This window comes from Eulemur rufifrons, chromosome 15, assembly GCF_041146395.1.
Source record: "Eulemur rufifrons isolate Redbay chromosome 15, OSU_ERuf_1, whole genome shotgun sequence".
Classification (NCBI taxonomy): domain Eukaryota; kingdom Metazoa; phylum Chordata; class Mammalia; order Primates; family Lemuridae; genus Eulemur; species Eulemur rufifrons.
In genome coordinates, this window is record NC_090997.1 from 108,964,483 (window position 1) to 108,984,267 (window position 19,785).

A 19,785-nucleotide genomic window follows, 5' to 3' on the forward strand; every position below is an offset into this window, starting at 1 on the left:
CCGGGGCTGCTCCCTCCCCGCCGGGCACGAGCTGCGCTGAGTGGTGGAAGCTGCTGACCACACAGAGGCCTCCGGTAGCCCCAAGCCCATGGCCTGGTCACGAGACCCCACACATGTCCCCCCGGCGCTGTGTCTAGAAGGAGCGCGGCTTGCGCAGGGCCTCAAAGGAAGGGCAGATTCAGGAGAACAGGAAGGAAAAGGGAGGGTCTCTTACGAGTTCACCGCCGGCTCAGGCTGCGTGCCCTGTCCACTGCTGCTTCTCGTGAAGAATTAATGTGGCCTGAGGTGTCTTCAGCTCGTGGTCACACCATCTCTGTGGCGTGCGCTGCTGCCTGCTTCGGCCCAGAGAAGGCGCGGTGCCCCGAAGACGCCCTCTGCGTCCTGCGGTGACGGTCACAGAGCCAGTGGCCGGTGCCCCCAGCTCTTCACTCACCTGAGCTCCTGCCTCTCCTGAAGCTGGTGCAGCCGCGGCCGTTCTCCAAATGCTGAGGGTTTCGCCCGCAGCCCGGCTCCTGCGACACTGCCCGGGCTGGGATGTCGGAGGAGCAGCCCAGGAGGTCCTTGAAACACAGGTTGTCCCCAAAGTTGTCATCAATAGGGAGAATGGGAAATCGTAGCTAAATGTACCTTTAGTTACAAAATATTCATTACAAAATTTTGCAAAATTTTTCCTTGTTATGGAGACTTTTGGGGCACCCTGCAGTGAGTGAAACGTCCAGTTCTGTGGAAAGAACGGTAAGCTCCACTGATCTTAGCGTCTAAGTCCCACCTGCTGGTGACAGATGAGATGTTTAGCCAGGTTCCTTAGGTTTTGCTGAGACATCATCTGATCCGAATTCTGCGAGAGGGGATGGGCATTTCTGTTATTGTTTATGCAAAAGAAAGAACAAAGAGGGATGTTAGAAACACACTTTCTAGAACACAATACTTGTTTCTGCCAACACTGACTAAGCACCTGCTGGATACTAAGGGTTGTAGAGGCTGCAGTGACCCCAGCCTGCTGTGCGCAGACGAGCGGAATCGTGGGGTTTCTGCACCGTGAGCTGCAGAACGGGAGGAAGGGCTGGCGAAGGCTCCCCGGAGGAGGCACTTGGGTGACTGGCTGCCGGGCGCAATTCACTCGTCTCCCTCTTATCTGCCACACGTCGAGTAAAAGGAATTATATTTCCTAAACTTCTGAAAATTTATAGATACGTCATAAACATCCTTAGATACCCCAAGATTACTGGAGAAAGCATATTAATTATTTAACTTTTATCGGTCCATAGATGAGGATGAAGACCGAAAGAAGGCAGATGGCTTGCCCACTGCCTGGCTGCAGCAGGTTCTGGAAGTGAGAGTAAGTTTAAAGTCTCTTCCTCTTCGCCACATGCTCCAGCTATGGGCCCACCTCTGTCACAGACAAAGGCAAAGATAACTAAGTGGAAAGTTTACCCAGGACCACAGGAAGCCAGGGCAGACGCCTTGGGCAGTCCTCACTCGGAGCCCCTCCTGCGCAGCCCGGGCGCTGCTGCCTGGCTCTCATTGTCCCCCTGCGCCGGCTGCAGACAAAACCCTGCCTCACTGCCCGTGTAAATGAAGCCAGTTGCACAAAGCAGTGGTTGCTTTGGCTCAGGAACGTGCAGCGAGGCTGGGAAGTGTGGTGGGAGTGTGGCTTGGGCTGTTCCTCTCCTTTCACCCCCAGCCTTCCGGGTAACGGCGTGGGAGGCGAAATGAGGGAGGCGTTCCTGGGATGTCGAAGTGGGGATGTGTTTGTCTGTGCTTGACAATGACAGCCCTGGGGAAGGAGTCTCATGTACTTACAATGAGCGTGTAATGGGGGGATTTTAGATGTGGCCAGCAACAGGGAAAGGGCATGCTGTGACTTTCCAAGGGGGTGCGACCGTCCCTTCTGTGTTGCTTATCTAAGTCGTAATTCAGAACTCTAGCTAGGGCTGGGAGCATGACAAGAATAACAATATTTTGTAAGTTAATTGTATCTTTCATCTAACAATTCAAACATTAGTAGTCTCCATCCATTTTTGCCAGGTGCTCTGAGATAAATAGCATCATCACCACTATCATTGTCACCATCATTACATCACCACCACCACCATCGTACCATCATCACCACCACCATCACCACCATCATCACCACCACCATCATACCATCATCATCATCATCATCACCACCACCACCATCATACCATCATCATCATCATCATCACCACCATCATACCATCATCACCACCATCACCACCACCACCAGTATCACCACCACCTCCATCATCATTATCATCATCATCACCACCATCACCATCACCATCTTCACCACCATCATACCATCATCACCATCATCATCACCACCATCATCACCACCACCACCATCATCATCGCCATCATCATCATTACCATCACCATCAACACCACCATCACCATCACCACCACCACCATCATCACCATCACCACCATCACCACCATAATGATCACCATCACCATCATCACCACCACCACCCTCATCATCACTGCTATCAACATCACCATCATCAAAAGATCTCTGTGAAGAACCTGAGAGCCCAGTGCCATCTGGCGTGACAGATACAGAGAGAACTACACAGATGTGCCTGCCCACTACAATTGGACAGTATATGGTGAGTGACCAGGTACGTGTAGCCCACACAATCATCATGGATGGTGATGGTGATGATGGTGATAATGGGCTTGACTAAAAATGTGGAAATAAAATGAAATAAGGGTAGAGACAGTGGAGTAACTTTAAGGAAAAAACACTTTTGTTTTTGAAGAGGAGAGTACACAAATCTGAAGTACACAGCTCCAGGAAGTGAGCAGCTGCAGTGAGCTCCGGCCCCAGGGTGAGGAAGCAAGATGCCCTCTGGCCACCAGGAACCTGCCACCCACATTGTCATCACGTCCCCTCCTCTCCACCTTGCAAAGCCTGACTTCTAATCTCATAGGTTGGTTCTTCTTGATTTTGAACTTTGTAGAAGTGGAGTCAGACAGCATGTATCTTGGGTGTCTGGTTTCCTTTCCTTGTTTATATTGTGAGATTTATTCTTGTTGGTGTGTGTAGTTGTATATTCTTACTGCTGAAGATGCACCAAAAGTTATACCTCTGCTACTGGGGTGCATCTGTGTGGTCTCCAGCCCTTCCGTGAGCGTTCCTCTGCAGCTGTTTCCAGGTGTGTGGAGTCGCTGGGTCACTGGCTCATTGTCACGATCCTGGCGAGCCTTCCAAACCTGCTGCACCCATTTGCACCCCGCGAGTGGTGAACGACAGTTTCACTTACGCTAAGTCAACTTTTAGAGAACATGGCGGTAACAACACAACATGTGCAATGGCTGTAGCATCCACAGGAGTTATTGTGACGATAATGATGGCAGAACCTTTAGCCGGGAACATAATAAATGACAAACAGCTTGAAGACAGATGCGTCTTTAGCTCTGTTTTGAGTCTCCAGCCCCAGCACCGAGCTCCCAAGCTGGAAATCAGCGTCTCAGTCAGGTCCCAGTCGGTGTTGTCAGGTGAGGTGTGTGCTGTGGGGCTTGTGGGGCTGGGGACCAGAAGGGGGCTGGGGACCAGAAGGGAGCTGGGGACCAGAAGGGCCACTCCTGGTCAGCACCAGAAAACAGGGTGCCCCAGCTTGTGGGTGAGGGGGAGCCCAGGGCAGCCCCGTGGTTTGCAGCCAGAGGTCTTGTGGTGAGCACCGGGCAGCCGTTGGTGAAGCAACCGGACACCGTGAGGGACAAGGGACACTCGGAAGTCCCTGGGCACCTCTGAGCTGCCCACTTCTGCCCCCGCCCCACGGCCTGGGGGTCACCACCGCTCACGCCTACACCAGCACCCACACCAGTCCTCGGTCTCCAGCCCCCCACTTCTCCTAAGACCCGGATCAAACCCCCAGCGTCCACCCGCCGCCCTGGCACCGCACACACCTGTGTATTTGCACCTCTCTGACCTTCCCCTGGGGACAGGCTGCTGAGAGACGGGATTCCAGATTCAAAACTGTCTTCCTTTAGCACTTTGAAAATAATGCTCCAGTCCTCTGCGCATCCAGGGATGTTGATAATCTGATTTTTGATTCTTTGAGAAAATTGGATTTTTTTTGTACCTTTGAGAGTCTTCCTAAATTCTAACATTCTGTTAGTTTCCTACAGCATGTCTGGGCGAGTTTTACTTATTCGTGTTGTGTGGCGTTTGACAGGTGGCGGGGGGTGACGCTTTCTTCATTGCTGGGAAAGTCTCAGGAACTGTTTCGTGATGCGATGATTTCTCTCCTATTTCCCCGTCTCCTCTCCCAGAGGCTGAGCGAGCACGCGCGTCTCGTTGGCCTTTCGTGTCTGTCTGCTCTTGCACTGTCTGCAGTTCCGTCATTCTGGAAAAGTCCCTCAGCCCGTGTTTGTAGCTCCCTTTCTCACACTTCTGCTATGTCCATTGTAAAACTCACGCATAATTGAATTTTAACATTTTAACAACTGTATTCTTAATTTCCGATGTTGCTAATTGGTTCTTTTTCACAACTCCCAGTTCTTGGTTTGTAGATGCTTTTCTCTCTCCGAGACTGTTTCCTGGGCTATTTCCAGGTTCTGCTTGGCGGTGGCGGCCGCTGTTTTCCGGGCGTGAGTGCTCCGGTCCTCTCGGGGCAGCGTCCGTGCCGGGGTGTCTGGCTGTGGACCGGGGGCCGTGGTCACGGTGGCTCTTCCCCACACACGGCTCTTCCCCGCACATGGCTCTTCTGGCGCGAAGCCTGCTGAGGGAAGGGTGACCTCCCCTCTCCGGGCTGGAGTTCTGGTTTTCCCAGGGAGCGAGGGAAGTGGACAGCCCCTGACCTCTGACCCTTGCTCCCTGGACTGGCCCAATGCTGCTCTGCCTGGACACTGACCCCTGTGTCGCTTCCTGGCCTGGGTGGGAGGACTGGGGGGCATGGCCCTCCCGCGGGGATCCCAGGGAGCCCTGTGCACTCGGGCTGCCCCACCTGCCTTGCTCCCCAGTGGCTGCTTGCTCTGTGGGCCCTGGACCGTGCTGGGATGGCGCCGCAGCCTCGACGGGACCTGTCCAGTTTCCTCCGCTGCCGGACCTCCGAGAGCCCTGCGCCCTGCTCTCTCGGGGCTCCGCCCACCTCGGGTTCACGGTTTTCCTACCATTCCCGAGCTCGGTAGCACGTGGGAGAGATTTCAGCATATGTTCAGCTTGTGATCTTGAAATTGGACGTCGTTCTATTCCTTTAAAATATGATTAAGTTATAGTCTATAGACTGGGGCATGTCTTTTTTTTTAAAATGGTTTTTCTTTAATGCTAATTCTGTCTGCTTTGGGGGCCTGGGTTCTCAGGGCATCGATAGAAAGACCAGTTATGTGCTAATTCATATAAGTCACTGGACGGAGGTAAATATATATTCTGTTAGCAAATTTTAACATTCTCCTCTCCGTGAAAGACGGTCTTCTTCTGGAGGAAAATAAAGATCGACTAAGAGTGATTCATACTGGCTGTGGATTTCTGTGGAATCCCACCTGTGTTTTACAGCTCCTGACATTTCGCTCTAATCGTGTTATGCATTTTAATCTAGTAACTGGCAACTTTATTTGCTTAATGGACTTAATAACAAGAAGTTCTTTCAAACAGTGTACAATCGGATGAGGCACCATGTCAGCGTATCAGCCAGTGCCAAGCGCAAATATTTGCTCAGCGAATGCCAGGACACACCTGGGAGGGTGGCATGCCCAGGTGCTGTTCAGACACCACCTTTCACCCGGCCGTACCTCCAGGTGGAAGATTAGTGTTTAATCGAACGTGGGCTGTGTGTCTGTCCTGGGCTGCGCCGTGCTGGGCGCGGGGGTCACAGCTGGCCGCGCCCCGCGCTCTGTCCGAGAAGGGCGGTGGGCAGCTGCTATTCCAGGACGGGTCTGGGACGGAGAGTGGGATTCTCTGTGGAGCCCGCCCAGGGTGCTTGGGGAAGTGCTCACCTCGCACACCCACGAGGACGGGGCCAGGGCATCCCGCGGAGCATTCCCGACCCAGGCAAACCTGCGGGAACTCGGCCAGGGAGCCCCGCCGCGGGGTGCTGTGCACCAGCACCGGCTTTCCGGGTTCCTGAGGGGCCACAGTCTGGCCACAGCGACCACCTTTCCCAGGAAATGCCCCTTCTGCCCGCGGTGGCCCAGAGAACCCTGGCAGGGCGCCCTGGTAGCCTGTGTGCAGACCTCGGTGTGCAGCAGCGCAAGGGTTTGCTCCTCCCCAAAGACCAGTGGCAGGAAAATGCGAGACCACCTGGTTTCAGAACTGGGAAGGATGCCACCCTGCGTCTTGTCACCCTCGGGAGAGAAAAAACAGGACAAAGTGACAGGCACGGAGAGGCCCAGCTGCTCCTGTCCACAGCCACGCATGAGCCCGGCTCTCGTCCGCCGGCCCCGAGTTCCTTCCGTGGCGTCCCGTGAAGAAACGACCGTGCGGCCTGGTCTGCTGAGCACCGCAGGGGCCATGAGCCTGCGAGTGGCAGGGAAGCCCCAATGGGGGTGACAGGCAGGGCCGCCCAGCTCACGTGCCGACGCCCCGGCTGCCTCTGCACTGCAGACTCTCTGGCACCAACAAGCCAGTGGGGACCGGGGACGTGGTGCTGAACAAGCAGACGGTGAATAAAAGCCACATCTTTAAGATGAGTAATCACAGCTTATCGATTAGGTGTGGCGGGGGGGGGGTCGGTTCAGAGCAGCGGTCGGGGGTCCTGGTGCAGGGGCAGCACACTGGGCGGGAACTGAGAGCAGAAGGGAGCCAGCCCCACGAAGCCAGCACGTGCAAAGGCCCCGGGGGGCAGGTGCACAGCTGTGAACAGGGCGGGGCCCTCAGGTGCCTGCCTGGGGGCTGCCTCCTTGCGCGGTCCTTGTCAGGGCCTCCAGTGTCCGTCCAGGGAGGCTCGGCCGGAGGGAGGCCTGTTTCCCTGCGGCACCTGGCACTCGGCACAGCCTGCGCCGGCGCTCGAGTCCCCCAGGGTCTCCACTGCCGCGGCTGCTCCCTGGGGGACCTGGGCGCTCCCGCTGCCCTGCGGCCGAGGGGCAGGGTCTCCCACGTGTCTGAGGTCCTGCATGTGGCTCTGAGAGGGGACTTCAGCCTCTCGCCCCATGACGTGGGACCCCCGTGGGGCGTGAACTCGGGAATGTCACGGCCGGACAGTCCCCTGTGGACAGACGAGGGGTGGCAGGCGTCGTAAGACAGTGCGGTCACGCAGGAGGGGGAGCAGCGCAGACGGGGCCGCCCGTCCTCACACGTCTGTGAACAGACACGAGACGAGAGGAGCTTTGGTTCAAGCAGGTGGAGGGCCGGTTTGGTGAAATTTGGATAACATTTGGAGACATCGATACTTGACTTGATATTTTTTGCATGGCTTGGCATCACCAAATCATGCTTTTTTTTTTTAAGTCAAGCACGAAAATGAGGTTTATTGAGGAGAGGAAGATGGGCTCACAGGGCTAGAGCAAGACGCAGGCTGGTTTACAGAGCGCGGCACACACACCGCAGTCGGGACCGACCCCTCGCCGCGGCAGAGGCAGAGGAGGACGGGCAAAAAGGCGACACCCGCTGTCTTCACGAGAGACGAGGCCCAGGGGCCAGGCTCGGCCCCCCCAGGGCAGCCCAGGGGGACAGCTCTGGGGGAGGATGACGCCGTGGGGTCGGCAGGAGGCCCTGGCTGACAGCGGGAGCTTGGCGTCCGGTTCTGGTCCTGGGAGGTGTTTGCAGCCTCAACCTGGGAGGCCAGGAAGGGGCCGCTCCTTCCGCCTCGCGGTGGAGTCGCGGCTTGGCAGGCCTCTTTCTAGCGAGACGTGAGGCGTGAGTCGGGGCTGAGAGAACACGGCTGAGGCTGGCGCAGGCCCCCGCGCTCCAGGCACGAGGACCGAGCGCTCGTGCCCCTGCCCACGGGGACAGTTCACCTTCAACCAACAGCAGGTCTCGCCCAGCTGCGGCACCTGTAGCCCACCCGCCTCCTGGCACAGGCCCCGGTGCCGCCACAGACACAGCCCCCGAGGGGCAAGGCCCAGTGGGGACCAGGTGCCAGCACTGGAGACAATGACTCCCAAGTCACAAGCAACGTCAGGACCAGGCAGCGAGCGGGGGTGGTGCGGGTGAAGTGGCGGTGACACCCGGGCCAGCTTGCAGACCACAGGCACCCCAAGTGGTAAGTCCCGCCAAGTGCTGGAGTTTGCAGCGGGAAGGGGCATGGGGAACGTGGATCCAGGCCTCGCCACGGGCAGCTGGGCCCGTGCGGCCACACGGGTGCTCCTGTGGTCCCAATGCCTGCAGCTCGAGGCGGCGCCCAGCGCTCTGCAGCACCAGGGCTCCAAGGGGCCTTTCTCCCGTCGTGACTGGGAGCTTCCAGATGCCTGAGGCCCCCAGACCCCCTCCTGGGAGTCCACGCACAAAGTGAGACTGTCCCAGCCATGGGCCACACAGCCTCGACCTTGTCACTTAACACCTCGAGGTCCATGGTGCCGAGCACACTGAGAGCTCCCACGGCCGTCAGCCAGCGAGGTGGGGTTTGTGGCCGACGCGTGAATTTGGTGAAAGTGTCACAGACCACAGGAGTGGAACCAGGTCCCAGGGTACGGACTTCGAGTCTGCTTCTGGCTTGAGGCCTCTCAAGGGGCTGGGATCACCCCGGACCATGTCCGAGTGTGCATGTGTGTCCAGTGTGTGCATGTGTGTGTGCATGTGCATGAGTGCTTGTGTGCCTGAGTATATTTGGAGTGTGTGTGCGTATATTCTCATGTGTACATGCAGGTGTGTGCATGTGTGTCCAGTGTGTGCATGTGTGTGTGCATGTGCATGAGTGCTTGTGTGCCTGAGTATATTTGGAGTGTGTGTGCGTATATTCTCATGTGTACATGCAGGTGTGTGCATGTGTGTCCAGTGTGTGCATTTGCGTGTGCATGTGGATTGTGTGCGTGCATGTGTTCTCGTGTGTGCATGCACACGTGTGCATGTGTGTCCACAGTGTGTGCTTGCTGCCCACTCAGGGCTTCGTCAGGGGGAGTGGCCGGGAGCTGCAGCGAGAGCTTCCTGCTGTCAGATCTGGGTGGGGCAGAGCTGACCCTGTCCCTGTTTTCAGAAAAGCGGTTGCAGCAGGACGAGCAGGGAGCCCGGGCCACAGCACGGGGAACAACAGGGCCGCAGTAGAGTCCACGTGTGACTGGAACCACCCATCCCACACGGGTGTGGGTTTGTGACTCAGTTGCTTGCAGAGGAGGCGCACGTACACACACCCTTGCTGTTCAGGTTTCCAAGCAGGAAAGTAAAGGCCAGACGCAGTGAGATGCCACCAGGTGCCAAGTGTACGCGTGAAGACAGCTCTGTGCTCACAAGGGCCACCGCAGGGACTTTGCACGAACCACTTCCTCCCGCCTCGGGGCCCACAAGGCGGGTGCTTACAGCACGGGGAGGGCAGTGGCCGGGCGCCCGGGTCCCCATCCGGTAAGAGCTGTCCAGAGCGGCTGGTTTGGCAAAGCAGCAGGGTGTGTCCTGTCTCTGCCCAGCCCGCACTGAGCAGTTGGCCGTGAGCTTGGGAGATGCATATTCCTCTCTGGGAATGTCAGGAACTGACGCCGGAGTTTACAGCGAGTGGGATTAGTGAACAGACTGTGTCATAAACACAGGATGTAGCTGGTTTTCCCAGCGCCTGCAGCAGCCCTGTGTGGCCACACGTGTTTGAGTGTGCATGTGTGCGCATGTGTGTGCATGCGTCTCTGTGTGTGCACATGCTCAGCTGCGGCTGCCCAGGCTTGGGTCGGGGTGGAGGCGGCTGGCGCAGGAGGCCGTGAGCTTGAGCCTGGCCGCGCGTCCCCTGCAGCCGCGGTCCTGCCACTCTCGCCCGTCCCCTGGTGCGAGGAGTCTCGCCAGTCGCTGCGACTGAGGCGTCCACAGAGGTTTTCCCGGCTGCTCGGGGAGCAGCAGAACTGAGAGCCCGAGAGGGAGGGCAGGGACTGTGTCTCGGGGCGGTGTTTGGACAGGTGCGTCTTGACCCCGCGTGTCGGGCAGGGCTCCCGGGCTCTCCCATGACTTTGACCCGGCCTCACACCACGTCATTCTGTGCAGACGGCCCAGGATGGGACGTTCGGGGGGTCGGCCCTAGAAACTCCTTTGTTTTGTCTTCTGGTTTAGAAACCTTACTTTACAGTCTCTCAGGTGAATTCTGAACTCCTGGAAGTGGGGTTTGGTTTTCTGTTGCTACTGTGAGAAACTATCACACACTTCGTGTCTTGAAACAACACGGATTTATTACCCGACAGTTCTGCAGGTCAGGAGTCTACCAGAGTATCGTGGGCTGAAGGGCGAGGGGTCGGCGGGGCTGGTTCCTCCTGCAGGTGCTGAGGGAGGGTCCCCACCGTCCCCACGCCTCTCCCCGCTCCCAGAGGATGCTGCGCTCTGGGGCTCACGGCCCTTCCTCCTCTCCAGAGCCTGCGACGGCGGCTCAGTCCTCCCTGGGCACGATTGCCTGGTTTTGTCTTCTTGTGTCCTCTTCCACTCGGAAAGACCCTGTGAGTGCACAGGGCGCTGGGACAATCTCCCCTTCCCGGGTTGGATACTCAGCAACCTTAACTTTCTCTGGAGCCTAAATTCCCTTTTTCCAGGTCACATCACACAAGTTCTGCAGGGTTAGAACTGAACACCTCTGGGGGCGCTGTTCTGCCCACCACGGCGCAGGGTGACAGCCCGAGATGCCGTAGTGTTGAAACAAACATGTGAGCGACACACCCACCCATGGAGGCCAAGGTCACGCGTGTGTACAGATGTGCAGGTCTCTGTGTGCAGCCCGGCTCACTCCGGGATCCGGTGGTGGGCGGGACCACATCTCTGGGAAAGTCCCGTTGTGAGTTATGTGCTGAGTTTGGCCCTGTCTCAGGGAAGCAGGGTACTTTTGTGTGTGTGTGTACATGCTCATGTGTGCACACGTATGCAGTGCATGTGCACTGTGTGTAATGTACGTGTCCATGTGTGTATGAATGCATGTGCAAATGCGTGCAAAGGTGTATGTGTGTGTTGCATGCACATGTGTGCATACGCATGCTATGTGCATTCATATGTCTGTGTGCATGTGCCTGTATGTGTGCGTGTGTGCTGTGTGCAAACATTCATATGTCTGTGTGTGTGCCTGTGTGTGTGCATGTGTGTGCTATGTGCAAACATTCATGTCTGTGTGCATGTGCCTGTGTGTGTGCCTGTGTGTGCTGTGTGCAAACAGTCATGTCTGTGTGCATGTGCCCGTGTGTGCATGTGTGTGCTGTGTGTGAACATTCATATGTCTGTGTGCATGTGCCTGTGTGTGCATACATGTGCTGTGTGTGAACATTTATATGGCTGTGTGTGTGCCTGTGTGTGCTGTGTGCAAACATTCATGTCTGTGTGCATGTGCCTGTGTGTGCATGTGTGTGCTGTGTGCAAACATTCATATGTCTGTGTGCATGTGCCTGTGTGTGCATGTGTGTGCTGTGTGTGAACATTCATATGTCTGTGTGCATGTGCCTGTGTGTACATGTGTGTGCTGTGTGTGAACATTCATGTCTGTGTGCATGTGCCTGTGTGTACATGTGTGTGAACATTCATATGTCTGTGTGCATGTGCCTGTGTGTGCATGCATGTGCTGTGTGTGAACATTCATGTCTGTGTGCATGTGCCTGTGTGTGCATGTGTGTGCTGTGTGAATATTCATGTCTGCATGTGCCTGTGTGTGCATGTGTGTGCTGTGTGCAAACATTCATATGTCTGTGTCCATGTGCCTGTGTGTGCATGTGTGTGCTGTGTGAATATTCATGTCTGCATGTGCCTGTGTGTGCATGTGTGTGCTGTGTGCAAACATTCATATGTCTGTGTGCATGTGCCTGTGTGTACATGTGTGTGCTGTGTGTGAACATTCATGTCTGTGTGCATGTGCCTGTGTGTGCATGTGTGTGCTGTGTGTGAACATTCATATGTCTGTGTGCATGTGCCTGTGTGTGCATGCGTGTGCTGTGTGTGAACATTAATATGTCTGTGTGCATGTGCCTGTGTGTACATGTGTGTGCTGTGTGTGAACATTCATGTCTGTGTGCATGTGCCTGTGTGTGCATGTGTGTGCTGTGTGTGAACATTCATGTCTGTGTGCATGTGCCTGTGTGTACATGTGTGTCAACATTCATATGTCTGTGTGCATGTGCCTGTGTGTGCATGCATGTGCTGTGTGTGAACATTCATGTCTGTGTGCATGTGCCTGTGTGTGCATGCGTGTGCTGTGTGCAAACATTCATATGTCTGTGTGCATGTGCCTGTGTGTGCATGCGTGTGTGTGAGCAAATCTATCCAGGATGGATAGAGGAGCACGCCGGAGTTGGACTCCTGCTGCCCCAGTCGCGGCACCCTGGGAATGACGCCCCCTCCAGCAAGACCTCCACTGCCACAGGCTTGGCTGAGCAGGGCTCCTGCCCGCAGGGCTGCAGCCGGGCCTCGGGGTCTCCCCGTGCGGCATCTCTCTCCCTGGGGAGGGCTTCAATCCTTCCTCAAAATCCGCTCCCTACCCCTCCTTTCTCCACCCGGCTACAGTGGCTTCAAACTGAGGGAATGTGGTTATAAAAGTGAAAATATGTAAAGCGAGACGACATCTAACGCACCCTTTTGGTGCAGAGCAGACTTGGGCTTCAGACAGCTGGTGCCGGAGCATTTGTGAGTTGCGTTCCGAGGCTCGGGAAGGCCGTGCCAGTGGACGTCCAGGCAGCAGAATCAATGAGTCTCAAACACAACACTAGGACGTGTCTGTGCTGACCCTCTGTTTGCTGCCGGGAGGGACGCGACCTCTGAACTGCCGAGCTGGAGACGCCCTCACTGAGGGCAGTTGTGACGGAGGCTCCTGAAAGAGACGTTGAGGTCAGAATTTGCAAAAATATAATTTAGCTGTTGGGCCAGAATTAGCACAGAAAGAAGCGACTGAAGAGGGTCGACAGTCACCGTCCACTTGGGGATATCGGATCGTGTGGCCTTCGGGGGAGGTGGCCTCCCGCCACCCCCAGCTCTCAGCATTCTCTTCCGGTGCTGGGCAGGGGCGTCTTCGAAGGGCTGCCGTGAGGGTCCTGCCGAGCACGTCGTGTGCTCAGAGTGCTTAGTGCAGTGTCTGTCCTTGAATTCCCCGGCGTCGGACGTCGTCATCGCCCGCGGGCGCCATGGTGCTGGGTGCTGTCACTGGGAGCTTTCGGGAGACCCTGCCCAGGACAGCACCCAGCCCAGCCGCGCCCGAGCCTATGGGAGCGGGTCAGGCACCCACTTTCCAGAGCTCCCGGGGATGCCCAGACTGCAGCCAGGGGACAAACCGTCCCGTGGCCTTGGTTCCTCCAGCAGGAGCATCGAGGGGACGGGGCCACAGGAGGGGAACGAACCCCAGTCTGGCACGAGGGCCTCAGCATGGCACTCGCTGGTCACCCTGTCCCCAGTGGCTTTCCAACGTCCCCACTCTGCTCACGCCGTGGGGTTCAGGGCACTCGCCCCCCCGTGACCCCTCGCGGCCCCTGCCCCTCTCTCGGGGCCCTGCCCGGGCGGAGCCCCCCTTCCTGAGCCCACGTGCTGGTGGGTACAGTCTCTGCACACGGACAGTGCTCGGTAAAAACTCCCTAACGGAGCTGCTCTTCTTGCCAAACTGGCACATCCTTCTTTTCGTTCCAAATACCGTGGTACGTAGCGAGCGTGGGGACAGGAGAGCTCAGGGACAGTGGGGACTTCCCACCCTGGGACGGGTCGTGACTGGAGTCCCTTTGCTGGCCTGTCAGAGGAGGAGACGGCGACGTCCGCCATCCTCCCGGCCAGCGCTGTGGGGTTGGTCGCGCAAACGCGGTTGGGTTTCCCGGGAAGACTTTCTGCACATTCGACGGCTCGGAAGCGGCGTCTGGTGTGGAACGTTTTCACCTGACTCCAGCGCGGCCTGGCGGAGTCTTGTTTTGTGGGATTAGTTTTTGAGAACTTTCTTCTGCTTCCGCGGCCCCATCCGGGCGGGGTGGCACACTGTGTGTGTCTGGACGCCTCTCCCCTCACCTCCCAGCGGTGCAAAGGCCGGTTGACGCTGACCAGAACCCAGTGTGACTGTGACCCCGGGCACACCGCGCCCCGTAATTTGTCAGTTTGGGGAACTAATCTGTGGAACAATGAGCGGAGCAGGTCAGGCTCTGGAGCGCGGACCGCTGACAGGTGGGCCCTCCACGGGGGGCTAATGAAGCCCTGCGGCCCGAGACGGCGCGGGCAGGCGGACTCCTGCCCCTCCGGGCCGGCCAGGTGGAAGATCGGGGCTACCTGAGTGCCCACCCCACCTGCAGAGTCAGGGCGCGCCCGGAAAAGAGCTGCTGTTTTTTCCGTGACTTTGCACTTTTGTCGGGAGGCGAACTTTGAAGTCTCGCCAGGCCGGCCAAGCACAGGGGCAGTCCCAGCGCCCGCCTGAGGGCCGCCTGCCTCAGCCGCTCTGTCCCGCCTCCCGGCCTGTTGCTGGAAGGTTCTCCAACACAAGGCCCCGGGGGCTCGGTTCTGCTGCCAGAAAATCCCTGGCAAACGCAAACGTCGCTACCGGAGGAGGGGCCGCTGACCCTGCTCCCGGCCAACAGTGTCGCAGGAAAAGCCGTTCAAGCTCCAGGGAGGCAGGAACAGGCAGAGCCGTCTACACGGCCTGCCCAGCAAGGCAGCAGCTGGCACCAACACAGCCGTTCCCAGGACACAGGGACACGGGAGTTTGTAGGTAGACGCCTGGACAGATGCACCTGCGGCTGCAGTAGTTGCACAGGCCTGGAGACAGGTGGCAGCACGTGGGACCTGGGGCCCAGGCCGGGGTGGTGAGGACGCTGTGGTCCTGGTGCCCAGGCCGGGGGTGGTGAGGACGCTGTGGTCCTGGGGCCCAGGCCGGGGTGGTGAGGACGCTGTGGTCCTGCTCAGACCGGGGCTGGTGAGGACACTGTGGTCCTGGGCCCAGACCAGGGTGGTGAGGACGCTGTGGTCCTGGGGCCCAGGCCGGGGTGGTGAGGACGCTGTGGTCGTGGGGCCCAGGCCGGGGTGGTGAGGACGCTGTGGTCCTGCTCAGACCGGGGCTGGTGAGGACACTGTGGTCCTGGGCCCAGACCAGGGTGGTGAGGACGCTGTGGTCCTGGGGCCCAGGCCGGGGTGGTGAGGACGCTGTGGTCCTGGGGCCCAGGCCGGGGTGGTGAGGACGCTGTGGTCGTGGTGCCCAGGCCGGGGTGGTGAGGACGCTGTGGTCCTGGGGCCCAGGCCGGGGTGGTGAGGACACTGTGGTCCTGGTGCCCAGGCCGGGGTGGTGAGGACGCTGTGGTCCTGGTGCCCAGGCCGGGGTGGTGAGGACGCTGTGGTCCTGGGGCCCAGGCCGGGGTGGTGAGGACGCTGTGGTCCTGGTGCCCAGGCCGGGGGTGGTGAGGACGCTGTGGTCCTGGGCCCAGGCCGGGGTGGTGAGGACGCTGTGGTCCTGGGCCCAGGCCGGGGTGGTGAGGACGCTGTGGTCCTGGGCCCAGGCCAGGGTGGTGAGGACGCTGTGGTCCTGGGCCCAGGCCGGGGGTGGTGAGGACGCTGTGGTCCTGGTGCCCAGGCCGGGGGTGGTGAGGACGCTGTGGTCCTGGGGCCCAGGCCGGGGTGGTGAGGACGCTGTGGTCGTGGGGCCCAGGCCGGGGTGGTGAGGACGCTGTGGTCCTGGGCCCAGGCCGGGGTGGTGAGGACGCTGTGGTCCTGGTGCCCAGGCCGGGGGTGGTGAGGACGCTGTGGTCCTGGGGCCCAGGCCGGGGTGGTGAGGACGCTGTGGTCCTGCTCAGACCGGGGTGGTGAGGACGCTGTGGTCCTGCTCAGACCGGGGTGGTGAGGACGCTGTGGTCCTGGGGCCCAGGCCGGGGTGGTGAGGACGCTGTGGTCCTGGGGCCCAGGCCGGGGTGGTGAGGACACTGTGGTCCTGGGCCCAGGCCGGGGTGGTGAGGACGCTGTGGTCGTGGGGCCCAGGCCGGGGTGGTGAGGACGCTGTGGTCGTGGGGCCCAGGCCGGGGTGGTGAGGACGCTGTGGTCCTGGTGCCCAGGCCGGGGGTGGTGAGGACGCTGTGGTCCTGGGGCCCAGGCCGGGGTGGTGAGGACGCTGTGGTCCTGGGGCCCAGGCCGGGGTGGTGAGGACGCTGTGGTCCTGGTGCCCAGACCAGGGTGGTGAGGACGCTGTGGTCCTGGGGCCCAGACCGGGGTGGTGAGGACGCTGTGGTCCTGGGGCCCAGGCCGGGGTGGTGAGGACACTGTGGTCCTGGGCCCAGGCCGGGGTGGTGAGGACGCTGTGGTCCTGGGCCCAGGCCGGGGTGGTGAGGACGCTGTGGTCCTGGGGCCCAGACCAGGGTGGTGAGGACGCTGTGGTCCTGGGGCCCAGACCGGGGTGGTGAGGACGCTGTGGTCCTGGGGCCCAGGCCGGGGTGGTGAGGACGCTGTGGTCCTGGTGTCCAGGCCGGGGTGGTGAGGACGCTGTGGTCCTGGTGTCCAGGCCGGGGTGGTGAGGACACTGTGGTCCTGGTGCCCAGACCGGGGTGGTGAGGACACTGTGGTCCTGGGGCCCAGGCCGGGGCTGGTGAGGACGCTGTGGTCCTGGGGCCCAGATTTGGGTCCCCTGCCCAGGGTTGCTGTGGCAGGTGGCGTGGTACTTGGTATCTTTGTGTTTAGATTCTCATGTACTTTTTGCCATTATCTGACCACACCTGAGCTTGTTTTGAGAGAGATAACCGGAAATAAATGCCCACCCCATGAAAAAAAAAACTGTCATCCTTTTGAAGAGGCCACTTCAGTGAGTTTGTTACGCAGAATCGTGTCCTGGATGGAGGCTGTGGCTGTGGACCCCATCGCACCCTGGTCACACTGGGAGGCCCTATTGGCAAATGACGCTTCTGCAGCTGCTGGGGCTCAGACATCGTCTCTTTTTGGGGCCACCATTCAACCCATGACACCCCCTAGAGCCTCCGGAAGGGAGCCCGCCCTGCCCCAGCTCCACCTGCAGAGCCTGGGCAGTTCTCGTGGTGGCCCAGGGACCAGGCGAGCTGTGCAGGCGCCGCTCAGCGCCCCGCCCTTCCTGGGGGCCCGGCCTGCGTCAGCCTCCTGGGTTCTCTCTGTGGTGCCAGGAAGGGCAGGAAGGGAACCGGTCTGGCGCACACACGCTGTCCCCGCTCCGGGTCACTTGGGCTCTTGTTGCTTGTCCAGCCCCATCCGGGACCTCTTCTGTGAGGAAGCGTCTTGCGGCCCTCGGGGGACCCTGGGCTCCCGTGACCTCGTGGGGAGTGAGGGACTCGGGGTGCCTGGCAGCTGGGGTCTGAGCAGCTGTGACCGCGGCCTGCTGGCGGGACGCTCACACGCACACGGGAGAGCTGACGGCCCTGTGCGCGGCTCTGGGCGGGCTGGTGACAGTCCCGGGGGAGCCTGCTGTTCCCAGGGAGGCCGTGCGTCCTCCCACTCCCGGCTGATGGGGCTGGAAAACAGGCCACGCAGGCCCGGTAATCAGTCACCCGCTAATCAATTAGGGGCACCGCTAATGAAGGCGGCGGCGAGCACACGGCCGCAGGCTGGACGCTGGCCCCGTAATTGCCGGCAGGTGAAGCAGCCCGGCGGGCGCAGCCGGCGCATCAGCCGTCCCTGGGGAGGGGCACGTGCGGGCTGGGTTTGCAGGACGCCCGCCCTGCCCGCCCTGCCGCCGCCTGCCGCGGGCTTCCCCCCAACCCCCAAGTCACTCCGTCTGTAAAGGCTTCCTGGGCTTCTGCTCGGTGGAGCTCCGTGAGGGTTAGTTTTAGGGACCTGGAGAGTGAGCTGAGTCTGACTTTGGAATCAGCCCCTGCCTGTCGTGGTCAGAGGTTGTTCTCCTGACTTTGGCCTGCGGGCACTGAGCCGCCAGGACAGGAAGGGACGGGGCCTGCGGCTCCCCTGGGCGCCGCGGTCCGAGATTCCCGCCTGCAGAACGGGAACAGTCCCATCTGCGCAGAAGCTCGTCCTGAGTCCTGGCTGGCACATGGGCACTCACGTGCTTTGCGAGCTCTGACTCCGACAGGGAGAAGGTTCCCTACCACTGGCACCTCGCCCTGTCTGCATCTGACGCAACGTAGCCGCGTTGGACTTTTCCAGGCAAAGCGCCACTCCTTGCACTCCGCGCACCTGCGTCTCCTCGTGTTCAGGCCCCCCCTCGCTGGGCGCACACCGTTCCCCCCCCCCCCGGAGCTTCTCGCTCTCGGGGGCTCAGGGCAGAGTCCACACTGCTTCCCGCCACTTTCCCAGCGACTGGAGGCGGCCACGTTCCTGGTCCTCACCTCCCGTCCACGCTTCTCCCGACTCCACCTCCCTCTGCCCCGAAGCCCCGTGGTCACGCTGAGCACACGGCCCAAAGCTGGGCGGGATTCTTCTCAGCCGCCCTCGGCCGGTCTGTGGAGGGTCTGCTCCCTGTCCCTCACACACAGGTCGGGCCGGCCCTGCCCGCGAGGGCCACAGGCACCAACAGGGGTGGTGGCCGCCCTGCGCCCGTCCCCAGGGCCCAGGGTCGGGGGTGGAGGGGCTGGGGAGGGCAGGTCCCACCTTGACGCTGCAGTCGGGGGGCTACTGCAGGGCCCCCAGCACGGAGGGTCGTCCGCACCAGGGTGTGATGGGGGCTCCTGCGGCTGGGGACAGAGCTCCGGGCTCCCCCGCTGCCTGAGAGCACAGTGGGTCACCGGGGGGCTCTGAGTGGGGGAGCCCCGCCCCCTCCGTGGGTTCACTGTCGCCGTGGGCAACGCTGGGGCAGCTAGGCCCTGGCCCTGGCCCTGCTGACTGGCGTCCACGTGGGTGTCCCTGGCCCGCGTCCTTCCGGAAGGTGGGGACCTTGCCTGTGTCTGCTCACAGCTCCCCGTCCCGAGCTGCACAGGCCGCGGGGCTGAGGCGGGCTCTCCACGCGTGGTCCGGTCCTGACGGTCTCGTCAGACCGCACACGCCACCCAGCATCATCCCACACAACTGGACCGTCCCGCCAAGGTCCTCTGCACCCAGCGTGCGGCGTGTGGGCCACACACCAGCAGCAGGTACGCCCAGGAGCCCGTGGGAAAGGCAGGACCCGGCGAGGCCCGGCTGCCGAGGGGTCTCCCCAGGCCGGGGGTCTCTGTGCCAGGACAGAAGCGCCGCCCTGCGTGTGCCTGCCGGGCAGGGGGGCTCGGCCGGCTTCCCGCAGTGCCAGGCCCCCGAGCAGGCGCCCAGCCCAGGGCAGCGGGTTCACCGCACTGACGGGGACCCAGAGAGCCGTGCGGGACGCCTGGCCGCTGCCCTCCGTGCCGCGCGGGGTCCCAGGGCTGCCAGTCCGCAGGCAAAGGTCGGGCGCCCCAGCCTGGAGCTCGGAGAAAGCAAGTCTCTTCCCGTGGCCAAGGGTCCTACTCCACCCGCCTCGGCCCTCGTGCGGGAGGGACCGGGGACTTTCCAACTCCTTCCAGCCCTCGTCCCTGATGCCGGCGATGGCCAGGGAACACGGGGTCTGTCCCCCGCGCCTGTTAAATCACCACCTCATTCGAGTCCTATTTCAGAACAAACTTTTATGTTCAATCCTCCGGAGTTTGTTGACACATTCACTGCATGGTGTCACCTGTGCCCAGGGCCGTGGGTGACAAATACCAGGTGGCACCAGCACGATTAATCCCCCGAGGAGAGGCCTGGGAGACCGAGGCCATGTCAGGGCGCCCGCTCGGCTCGGGGCCTCTATTCGAGGTGACGCTCTCGTGCCCTGCCCTCGAGACCTCTCCTGGGACGGCTGGGAAGCCGGCAGCCCATGACACACA